General features: G+C 38.8%; 1 long non-coding RNA gene across 2 annotated transcripts; it reads right to left on the reverse strand.

The window, feature by feature from the left end:
• Nucleotides 1–9566: 9566 nt before the first annotated feature.
• LOC127117525 (uncharacterized) lies at nucleotides 9567–11403 on the reverse strand. Of its 2 annotated transcripts, none has more exons than XR_007801984.1 (2): nucleotides 10526–11403; nucleotides 9567–10001 (listed from the first exon to the last, which is right to left on the reverse strand). It is a non-coding gene; the product is annotated as an uncharacterized LOC127117525 (long non-coding RNA). The 2 variants fall into 2 exon arrangements; XR_007801985.1 differs by having other exon boundaries at nucleotides 9567–10044.
• Nucleotides 11404–12680: the final 1277 nt, after the last annotated feature.

A 12680-nucleotide genomic window follows, 5' to 3' on the forward strand; every position in this document is an offset into this window, starting at 1 on the left:
ATCTCTGTTGTTTTAATATGTTGGGTTGAAAAAATTCAACATCTGGACCAACATGTCATGTACGATGTCACGACATCAGGTCTGTGACATCGCACATGTGTAGGAAACTGAATTAATTAATTCAGTATATGTCATGGGATCAGCAAGGATATCTGGTGAATATCCTAACTCCCTTGTGGAGGTCTTGAAGACTAAATCAGAATATATATAGGCTCTAAATATGGAGATATATATGGAGAGAGTTTAGGAACTTGAAGACCTTGTTTGTAGCAGAATTTTTCTGCTGAAGTTGCAACAGCAAAGAACAAGTCTGCTGCAATTTTCTGAAGGCCCAAATCCAGTTGGATGATTAGGTTATAAATAGCTGATTGTAATCTAGTTTTTGTAAGCCTCTTAGAATGAATTTTTAGGGGTGTGTGTAAGGTAAACCTCCCAATCTGTGGGAAGGTTACCATGTGTATCTCAGTGGTAAATCCTGAGAGTTGTTGTAACTCAAAGCCTGTAGGCAAGAGTGATTTTGTTCTTGAATGAAGCTGTGAAGCAAGTTCAAGGTGTGTTAACATTACATTGTATTTGTAGTGATAGGAATGGAAACTGGAGGTTTCTATCTAGGAGTTCCTAGGTATAGATTGCATTGGGTAGGGATTAAGTGATGAGTTGTAAACGGGTGAGTTTAACTCTGAATTGATACTACTGATAGTGGATCTTCTTCCTGGCTTGGTAGCCCCCAGATGTAGGTCATGTTGGACTGAACTGGGTTAACAATTTCCTGTGTTTGTTTTCCTTCTGCATGTGTTTATTACTGTCATAACTCAGCAGGTATTCCAGTCAGATTATCAAGATGATAACTGACCTGGCATAGAGCCTTCTGTTTGAATGTCAATCAGAAAGTTGTAACATTCATCAGGGACAGTGCATACTGAATGATAAGCTGGTTAACTTTAGTTCAGTATTTAATTAAGTCTGTTCTTCTCAAGGATAACAGACATGGCTGAAGGATCATAGTGAAACTGTCAAACTGGATGTTTTGACAGTTGATACTGAAGGATGATACTGAAGTAGAGACTAGTTGGTCTCTTCCAGTATTGCAAACTTAGCACAGCACGTTTCCAGGAACATAACAGAATCAGCATATGTTCTGGATGTCGAACTGAATGTTGGGACATTCATTCCCAACAGCAGGTGCTAAAGTGTAGGATGATTGGTTTTTCTGGTTCAGTATTTTTCTCAGGGATTCAATAGCTTAGAGAAAAACCAGGAAACCAACTACTAACCTACAATTAATGAACCTAACAAATAGCCAAATTGTTAGCAATCTAATAAGTGGAAATTAGATTAACATGTTCAACCTTTAATTCAGGAAATACAAGTAAAAGATACACACACTGGAACAATGTAACAGATGATGTCCACAAACAACAGTAAGACATCATGCTGATAACTATGGAAGAAAACAACAGAAGTGAGTGCTAGGTTTGATTTCTGTTGAGTCTTTCTTCCTGAAGCACAGAACCAGGGGTTCATACATTCTAGGGTGACATAGAATGAGATGTCGTGACATCTGTGAACCTGTGCATATTAGTACAGTGGTTAATAACTATCTTGCTGTATTAGTTACAACGTTAGATCAGATGTCATGACGTGGTGGATAACATCTGAATTCTGACTACACCAGAATTTCAATTGGTATCAGAGCAGGCATCCTGTTCTGTTTCTGGATGAGATCCATGGGTGATACTTTCTGGTATCTTGCAAGGAGTTATGCTAGTACTGATGCTGGAACCGGTGAAAGGTTCTGTAATTTCCCTGAATGGTCCCTTGAAGTAGGTGGATGGACTGTTCATGACAGGAATGGTGAGTACCTGTCTCTGGAGGGTGGCAATTGGCCTGTATGTGGGACAGTTGTGCCAGTATTAAATCACATTCAAACTTGGTATGGTCTTGGAGGCTGATCTGGTGAAGTGTGTGGTCATAGGTTGAGTTGTATTATGATTTCCGCTGCATAATACCTGGCAAAACTCAAACTCTGATGTTGTTTCCCCTCATGTGGATGAAAGGTTGTTGTATTCAAGATCTCATCATAATCTACTGAAGATGTCAAAGATACTTGAGTCCCCTCAAGTCCACTCATCATGACGTTCTCACTTCAGGATGGTAAGAATCACTTAATCACTGATTCTCTTACTCACTTGAGTAGGGTGTATGAAGACCTTGAAGACCTTCAAGGAAGGTTTGTTCCAAGGAGGTGGAACTAATGTTCTATGCGATGTTAGAACATGTTGTTCAACAAGTATGCAGCTACTGGTTGAAGAGCAGATGTTTTTAGGTATCAAACAAAGGGATACTTCTGTTTGGAACCTACTCCTGACCTGGAAGAGGAGACATTTGTGTGTGCTAAGTTGACAAGGGCAGGGTCAACTGTGTGTGTGCTCAAGAAGGTCACCTTTAGAAGTCTGATCTCTAGAAGTTGAGTTGGTTGAGATGTGACATTGTGCAATCTCCTGCTGTTTGGCATATTCCTGTTGATTGATCAGGGTTGGATAGCTGTTCCCTGAAGTACTATGTTGTGTTGGAAGACAAGTCTCCTGGATGTTAGTAGTCAATAATGGGATAACCTGACTGCTATACCATTTAAGGGGATTGGAACCATGAATCTTGTTATTCAAACACCACGTTTCAGAAGTGGCAGTTCTTTCGAGGAGTGAGAATATGAAGATTCAGTGGTTAGTTGAGGTAGTATGCTCTAGCAATGCATATTTACCATTGACTGGTGCTGTTTTGTATCACTAGTACTTATGGTCAGCTGGAGTCTGATTGGTGTGATTGGAGTATGTATAGGTATAACTCATAGAGTTAGTTGCCACTGGTAGGGATGATGTATGTCAGGTTGAGACATTTATATACAATGCATGGTTATTGGTGTGGAGTTTCCATGATTGTTAAGCTGAGGGGGAGTTTTGGTCAACCTCCTCAAGTCTGGTCAGCCTAGGGTCTGGTTGGCTGTTGACCTGTGTCACATGGGGTCTGGTGGTTGTGTGACACATTTGCAAGGAAGAATTCATCTCTCTCATTCCTAAGGGTGAATTTAATCTGGGAAGACTTTCAAAAGTGTCTAGGTGCTTGCAAGCAGAAGATGTTGACACAAGAAGAGTATTTTCAAAGTATTCTTATGGTGGAAGTATCTGAAGGGATAATTGGGAAAGGATTTAAGATCAATGTCTACTTGTGCCAAGTACAAGTGTTTAATTGATTATCCTTGGAGCTCAAGATAACTGATGTTCTTAAAGATGTTGGAACATCACTTCTTCAAGACCCTGTGCAGAATCACAGGAAGGATAGTACATTGGCTTATGATCTATCTCTTTGGTGGCAGCAAAAGCATATGATCTCTGAAAAGGTTTCCTGGCAAGAAACATGTTCAGCCTTGGTATGTACAAGAAGAAGAAGACATCATAGTCTTGATGGTGGTTACTTGGATCAGTTTATTTCTGATCTAGGTAAGGAAGTGCATTAGCTTATGCACACTGTGAAGTCAAGAACAAGTGGCAGCAGTCTTGACATCATGGAAACAGCCTTGCTTTAGGAAGAGGAATCCTTGGCATAGCTGAAGGGATAGTATCTAACTGTTCCTTCTGAAGACTCATACATCAAAATGTTTGATGTCTTTGGAGAAGAAGCAGGGATTCATCAAGGTGTGAGCTTGGATGACTTAACTGCAAACCTGCAGGATGGAGGTTGTTTATTCAAACTTGGTTCCACAATCAAGTCTATGAGAACATTGAACTCTTGTTCTGTGAAGGGAGGAAGTTCTTTCAAGTGGCAGAAGAAGGAGCTGAATTCAACAGCTAGATGTCAAAACACAATGTTGTGACATTTGGTTCAACACCAGATTCTTAGTTGGTGAAGTGGCACATCAACTTGAGGTAGAAAGGTCTACAGGGTGGTAGATTGGATACTTCAAAAAGCTTGAAGTACCAGTCTCACTTGGAAGGTCAGAATATCTTTGGGAGAAGTCTGATAAACTTGGGGAGGTCAAAAAGCAGCATTTGACCTCTTCATATGAGGATTCATGAAGGAGGTAATCAACCAGTGGCAATTGGTTCACCTTAGAAGTGAGTTCGAAGAATCAAGATAATCAACATATGGCAGCTGATTATTCTTGAGGAAAGTCTGAGACAAATTACTCTTGAGTAGAAAAGTAGTAAGTTGAAGACTAAAGGAGGTGCCTTCTATTCATCCCTTGGAGCTTGTGGTTGGAGTTCTGAGCTATCTATGGAAGATTATCTCTTGAAATGGGATGAAAATGTATGTGTCCCAATGAATGTCTGGGTTCTTCTTGATCAACCCGAAGACTCAGTGGTATCTGAAGACTATCAGATGGTGTGCCTTGTCCTGGTGTGAAGGATGTCCCAACTGATGTTAGAACATCCAGTGAAGTGGTCTTCTGTTCTGGTTAGAAGAGAGATTGACACAAAGTGTGAATGTGTTCAGCTAAGAGGGTTGGACAGAGGGTGCGCTCTTGAAGACATGAAGATGCGTCTTATGTTTTCCTTTCATCAAGTGGTCTGGAATCTCTTTGAATCAGGAAGTATGTGAAGGTCCAACCTTGGGGTGTTGGATATGATCATGTGTGACCTCCAAGAGAGTAGGTTGTCCATGACAAGGGGAGTGTGTCTGTGTGCTGCAAGTAATCACCAAGCTTGTGGTCTATGTGCTCTCAGATAACGGGGTATGTCAACCTGTTAGTTTTCAGGATGTTGTGATGTGTGGCAAGGCTGAGTGAGCAGAAGAATGTCTGACCGGATGTCATGACATTGCCCTGGACAAAGCTGTTAATTCCTTCTGAATCTTAAAGTCATTAGGAATTATGAGGGTGATGTGGCTAAGTCTGATAAACCAGAATAAGCCTGATGGCTACAGCTGTGTGGTACAGGGGGAGTAACCATCAACTGAAGTGTGAAAAGTTGGCTGTAGCAGTGCTAGGTGTCAAGTCTCTACTGGAGGTATGATAGAGGTCTTGGGAAATGTTGAATACTGGCTGAATGCAGGAATGTTAAGACATCGCGTGCAACGTGTCTGACTGCATATATGGAAGGGTCTCCATGCACTGGAACGGCTGTTTTGGAAAAGAAACAGTCAAGAGCTATAAAAGGTATTCAAAGATAGTCTGAGATTTTGTTGGTGATTCTCTGACTGTTTCTCAGCAAAAATAAATGCATCTTGACCAAGCATTTATTTCTACCGGAAATTCCTAGGCACATGCAGGGCTATTTAAAGGATGCAATAGCCCTCTTCCTCTCACAAGAAAAACACTCCATTCTCAGAATCATGGGGTATGTTAAGGTTTGGGCAAGCTGCGCCTGGATCTGGTTTTGTGAAGGGTTCCTTTACAAATGTTTAGCTAAAAAGGGGGAGAGAAATATAGTCCTAGGGTTGAGAATGTACCAGAAGAAAGCCAACTATGGATGTGGCAGCAAACAGAAGTTGGCATCAGGCACAAAATCCACCAACTGGGGTTACCACTTGTGTCTTGTGATCTGAGTTAAGAAGACAGTTGTGCCATGTGATCTGAGTTACATTGCCTATGTACTCAGCATTACATATTCTTCTGGAAGCTCTCCGGTTGAGGGGAAGGGTTCTGGTACAACTAAGTCTTGTCCCTCTTCTTCCCCATGTACACCAACCTTGGTGTTTGTGGTGGTGGAGCCAATGACGGAGATGAAGAGCATTCCCAAATTGGGATGTTTTGTCCAGTGTATTGTTTATTTGTTTTAGCTAAAATTTGCCAAAGGGGGAGATTGTTGATTCCTTAGGATTGGCAGTAATTTTAGAAAACAAATAATGTAATCATCTCTGTTGTTTTAATATGTTGGGTTGAAAAAATTCAACATCTGGACCAACATGTCATGTACGATGTCACGACATCAGGTCTGTGACATCGCACATGTGTAGGAAACTGAATTAATTAATTCAGTATATGTCATGGGATCAGCAAGGATATCTGGTGAATATCCTAACTCCCTTGTGGAGGTCTTGAAGACTAAATCAGAATATATATAGGCTCTAAATATGGAGATATATATGGAGAGAGTTTAGGAACTTGAAGACCTTGTTTGTAGCAGAATTTTTCTGCTGAAGTTGCAACAGCAAAGAACAAGTCTGCTGCAATTTTCTGAAGGCCCAAATCCAGTTGGGTGATTAGGTTATAAATAGCTGATTGTAATCTAGTTTTTGTAAGCCTCTTAGAATGAATTTTTAGGGGTGTGTGTAAGGTAAACCTCCCAATCTGTGGGAAGGTTACCATGTGTATCTCAGTGGTAAATCCTGAGAGTTGTTGTAACTCAAAGCCTGTAGGCAAGAGTGATTTTGTTCTTGAATGAAGTTGTGAGCAAGTTCAAGGTGTGTTAACATTACATTGTATTTGTAGTGATAGGAATGGAAACTGGAGGTTTCTATCTAGGAGTTCCTAGGTATAGATTGCATTGGGTAGGGATTAAGTGATGAGTTGTAAACGGGTGAGTTTAACTCTGAATTGATACTACTGATAGTGGATCTTCTTCCTGGCTTGGTAGCCCCCAGATGTAGGTCATGTTGGACTGAACTGGGTTAACAATTTCCTGTGTTTGTTTTCCTTCTGCATGTGTTTATTACTGTCATAACTCAGCAGGTATTCCAGTCAGATTATCAAGATGATAACTGACCTGGCATAAAGTCTTCTGTTTGAATGTCAATCAGAAAGTTGTAACATTCATCAGGGACAGTGCATACTGAATGATAAGTTGGTTAACTTTAGTTCAGTATTTAATTAAGTCTGTTCTTCTCAAGGATAACAGACATGGCTGAAGGATCATAGTGAAACTGTCAAACTGGATGTTTTGACAGTTGATACTGAAGGATGATACTGAAGTAGAGACTAGTTGGTCTCTTCCAGTATTGCAAACTTAGCACAGCACGTTTCCAGGAACATAACAGAATCAGCATATGTTCTGGATGTCGAACTGAATGTTGGGACATTCATTCCCAACAGCAGGTGCTAAAGTGTAGGATGATTGGTTTTTCTGGTTCAGTATTTTTCTCAGGGATTCAATAGCTTAGAGAAAAACCAGGAAACCAACTACTAACCTACAATTAATGAACCTAACAAATAGCCAAATTGTTAGCAATCTAATAAGTGGAAATTAGATTAACATGTTCAACCTTTAATTCAGGAAATACAAGTAAAAGATACACACACTGGAACAATGTAACAGATGATGTCCACAAACAACAGTAAGACATCATGCTGATAACTATGGAAGAAAACAACAGAAGTGAGTGCTAGGTTTGATTTCTGTTTAGTCTTTCTTCCTGAAGCACAGAACCAGGGGTTCATACATTCTAGGGTGACATAGAATGAGATGTCGTGACATCTGTGAACCTGTGCATATTAGTACAGTGGTTAATAACTATCTTGCTGTATTAGTTACAACGTTAGATCAGATGTCATGACGTGGTGGATAACATCTGAATTCTGACTACACCAGAATTTCAGTGTGCCTAGAGCACTTATCAGTGATGAAGGAACACATTTCTTGAATAAGCTCATGGAGAACTTATTGAAGAAATATAATGTGAAGCACAAGATTGCCACACCATATCATCCCCAAACGAGTGGGCAAGTTGAAGTGTCTAATCGGCAAATTAAACATATTTTGGAAAAGACAGTGAGTGCTTCAAGAAAAGTTTGGGCAATCAAATTAGATGACGCGTTATGGGCGTACCGAACCGCTTTCAAAACCCCAATTGGCATGTCTCCGTATCAACTGATTTATGGTAAGGTGTGTCATCTTCCTCTGGAATTAGAGTACAAAGCCTTTTGGGCATCCAAGTTCTTAAATTGTGATCTTGCAAAAGCCGGTGAATCCCGAATTCTTCAACTTCACGAGTTAGAAGAATTTCGTAATCAGGCATATGAGAATGCAAAGATGTACAAGGAGCAAACACGGAAGTGGCATGATCAGAGAATCATCAATTTAAAAGCGAAGCGAGAAATAAATAATAATAATAACGCGAATTATATTAAAAATCTGCTCCAAATTGGAGACTTGAATCTGGTACAAACTTGAAATAAATCTGACATGAAAGTAAAATGACGGCAAGATTAACTTCTACTCTACGATGCTCCAAACCCGATTACAACAATGGTGCAATAATCCTCTGATGTGAAGAACTATTGCTTTAACAGTGTGATTATATGGCCTATGTTGCAACTAGACTTGGATACCTACAACTAAAGATCTAAGTCATGTTTATATTGTAATAATGCCTTAGAAGTTACGTAGCATCTTCAAAATTCATGTGGAGGAAAAATCTCTAGTCATGACCCCTTTCTACAACCGTCCTTGATTGGCCGTGAAAGGGAAAGATGGCGCCTGCCATCTAGGCATGGCGTCCGCCATGTGTAAAAGGGGTGGAAGGCATGGTCTTGTGACCATTGGAACGTGGGTAAGTGCTTACACTTACACATCATGGCTACCCCCATGGCCAACGCCATGTGGAACGCCATATGTGTATTTTTCACTGAAAATCTCTGATTCTTTCTCTTTTCGCTTCCTTTTTCCGTGAAAGGATTTATTTAGGCAATGTACCTGAAAACAAGACAAAAGACAAGCATAACGCAAGAAAATAACAATAAAACTATAATAATCATGTGTAATCCGAGCCAAATATGCAGTGTGTTTCAGTGTTATCACATCATCAACCATTAAACTTCCCATTGTGCATGAGACTCATTCATCTAATCTACATGTCCATTTTTTTGGGATTTCATCTGGTTCAAGGCTTGGTCATTGCATCCATTCATATGGTGTCTTCAAGATCAAGCTTATATCTTTTAATAATCAATCCTTGGTTTCATTAGTCCTTGGTCTTTGGTCATGCAAGTACTTCATAAATTTCATTGTCTTGATTCTTTGCCTTTTGATCTTTGGTCCATTCAAGTTCATTCAATCAAGTCCTCATTCATGGCACATTCATAGTGTGTTAGGTCTTAGTTCTTGTAATTGGTTCATTCTCCACAATCATTTTTTATACAATATCATTCAATATTCATTTCAACCAATATTTCCATTCAAATGTCATTTAAAATCACATTTTGTTCATTTCATTTCAAATGTGTCCATGCAAAATAACATTTTTGGCCAAATTTGCTATAGTTGACTTTTGGTCAACATCAAAGTTTTAGTCAACTGACCCTCCCTTGACCCCCTAAGACATGTTTTTATCCCTCTTGCCTTATTTCATTACCAAATCCTTGTTTCATTGGTTTTCTTCATGACTAAGACACTTGGTCCATTTCTAGGTCATACCACCTTTTGGACTAAGAAACCAGGTCCATGACCTGGTCAGACCACCAAATGGACCTCCACGTGAACCTAATCCAATTTCCATTTTTTAAGCCATCTTCTCATTTTAAACCATTCAACCATCAATTACATATATTCATTTCATAACCATTAACCCACTTGTAATACAACCATTTTTTAAACCATATTCCAAAACTTACAAATTCCATTCATTCTAAGTCATTATGACAAATTCAAAACCATATCATTCAAGTTTCATTAAACCGCATACATTCAAATTCACCTTCCAATATTTCATACATTCAATTCCATACATAAACTATATTGCATTACAATCCTACAAACAAAATATACAAAGTCCAATCCATCAATTCCCAAGTCCACAATTCACCAAGTCATTGCCTTGCAATTCTGCTCAACACAACACATCTGCAACACATTAACAGTGCCCTCCTGCAGAAAACCAGATATCCTGCAAGTTTCGACCACAACAAACATTGCCTTACATCTTTTCAACAGAACATTTCCTTGCATACATTCAATTGAACTCGGCCCTGCAGAAAACCAATCATGACCTGCACATATGAACCACCAAATCGCCCTACATTAACATGGCCTTGCTGCAAACTGATTCACAATACCATTGCCCTCCTACAACTGCATCATGACATGCACATACAAAGAGAATTCAGAACATGCCCTGCAACTTGTTTCAGTAGACATTAACTTGAAGTCCACCATAAGATAACAAGGATGCAACACATAGAATAAAACTAACCTACTAACTGATTCGAATCTCATAACTAACTCTAACAGTTTCATTTCATTTGGAACTAAATTTCGAATTTCATGTGAATCTCGGGTGAATTTCATGAGCATTTCATAACAGAATTTGAGTTTTATAAATCAGTTCACTCTTCACTCATTGGGGACCACACACTCACTTTCACAAAATCCAAAATTCTCGAGTTTCACTCTTCACTCTCTCGATCTCAATCCTCTCTTCACCCTCACATAGAGCTCTATCTCAGAAACTTCATTGAAGCTTCACCTCGAAGCTTTGATAAGGGTTGAGCTAAGCCTCGCATTTTCACTCCTCTCGGATTCAATCTCTCAGCCACGTTACGTAGAAGTTTAGAAAAAGAAGAGGATCAAAGGAAGAAGCTAGGATCGTGAGTTACCTATTTCAAGTGATTTTTCGTTGCGCCTTCGTCTTCTCCTATTCAACCTTCGTCGGAAGCAACCTCTATTTGGGAGGTAAATCTTCTTTCTCTTCTGCTTGTCATGATTTTGTTATCGTTGTGTAGAGGATGTTCTAGGCATCGATAGCCCCAATATCTGAGCATGAATCTGTGAGTGCGCACCATTTAATTTAACTTTGAAAAGTTAGGGTTCTTCCTTGTTTCACTTCAATTTGAATAGCTAAAGGAGAATTAGAAATTTTCATAGGGATATTTGGATTCAGGATGTGAAACTGGGTGGAGTGATGTTCTTTAATTGGATTTTGAGACGCCTCCGCCGCTGTAGAGGGCCTCCGGCACGGCGGAGGGAGAAACTGGAAACTGAGGAGGAGACACGAGAGAACGCGTTTCATTTTTGTTTTGTAATGACTTCCTTTCTAGCATGTTATGCACGTGCTCTTTTAGTTAATTCATTTCATTAATATCCATTTTGCACTGCTGACTCATGGACACATCACCATTTGACGTTATCCATTTTTTTACATGCTGATTTTTATTTGGGATTTACCTGTTTGGGCTTTAGCCACATTTTATTGATTTCACCATGCTTTTACTAGCCCCCAGGCTGTATGAACATTTGATGTGGGCCTTCCACTTTGGGCCAAGCACAGGACCACTGTTTGCACCATTGTTTTTGCTAATTAAATCCCTTATGTTTGCATTGTTTACACTTGTTTTTGCTAATTAAATCCCCTATGTTTGCATTGTTTACACTTGTTTTTTTTCTAATTGATTTCTTACAATTTATTTAATAATTTTTCAAATTTATAGAAAATTAAATGATAGTTTTACTTAGGATTTTAACATGATTAATTGATTAGGTTAGAATTGATTGAGTGATTAATTTTCTATTAGTGGTGAAAAATGAATAGAAAATATGTGATTAATCTTAGCTTTGATTTAAGCTTAGATGGTAAATGTATGATAATTGTAGATTGCATGATATAATTTGATTTGATTCATTCATATTTTAGATGATTAATTCTTTTATGATTAGACTTTAATTGATTAGGATTTTAATTAGTGGAATTAATCTTGTTCATGAATTGTTAGGTTTAATTTCATCTTTTTTAATCATTTGTTTTGATAGAATTTTGCTGTTGATTTCTTTTATTGATTACACCTTAACTATTGCATGCTCCCCTAGTTTAGGGTTTTTTCTTAGAATCGGTTAATTTAGTTTGACTGATTAATCCATTCATTAGGTTGTACATAATTCAACTTACTTTTTCCCATTGGTTATGTTGATCAAAGTTTACTTTGATTAACCAAATTATTTGCCCCGTGCTTAATTCCCCAAGCATGTTCAAGTGATCAAAAGATCCTTGATCACTTGATAGGGCAAGTCCCTTGTGTTCAAGATGTACTGGATCTCAGGAGCTCAAGACCTCAAAATTCAAGCTCAAAGACTTCAAGTCAGTACAAGACATTCACATTGCATACAGATTGGACTTCAGTTCAAGCACATCAAAGGTGTATCAACATTTGTCATTGATTCAAGTTGTGTTCCATAAGCCTTAAGCAATGAAGAATGATGAGAGGGAATCTTTCCTACCCTTGTCTAGATTAACTTTGCATACAGGGCATATGCCCTAGCTATTCAAAGTATCTGCCTTCGCTCATAGACTTTAATACAATTCGAATCAAATGATTGTCAAGTATTCTTCTTCAAAGAAACACTTCATCATAAGGATAAACAAGGAGAGTCTTCTTCAGCAACTTGCCAGCTATGATGAGTATCACATGCCATGAGCCTTAAGCGGCGAAGAATAATGAGAGGCAATATTTCCTACCCTTGTCTAGAATATTTTTGCGTATGGGCATAGGCCCTAACTATTTAGAGTATTCACCTCCATTCATCGACTTTAATGTGGTTCAAATTCAATGACTGCCAAGTCGTGTGCATCTATCATTACTATCCTCAACGGTGTTATAGTGTCTTCTCTTTGGAACCAAATATCTAATCCCTTTGGATTCCATGTATACTCCCTTTGGCAAATAACTAGTGTCCATCCTTTAAACCGAGAGATGTTTATCTTGATGCTAAACATTTAATCCCTTTGTTTTTTGGCTTGATTCTTGTTTACTCTTTGGT

The sequence above is a fragment of the Lathyrus oleraceus genome, chromosome 2 (genome assembly GCF_024323335.1).
Source record: "Lathyrus oleraceus cultivar Zhongwan6 chromosome 2, CAAS_Psat_ZW6_1.0, whole genome shotgun sequence".
Taxonomy (NCBI): Eukaryota; Viridiplantae; Streptophyta; class Magnoliopsida; order Fabales; family Fabaceae; genus Lathyrus; species Lathyrus oleraceus.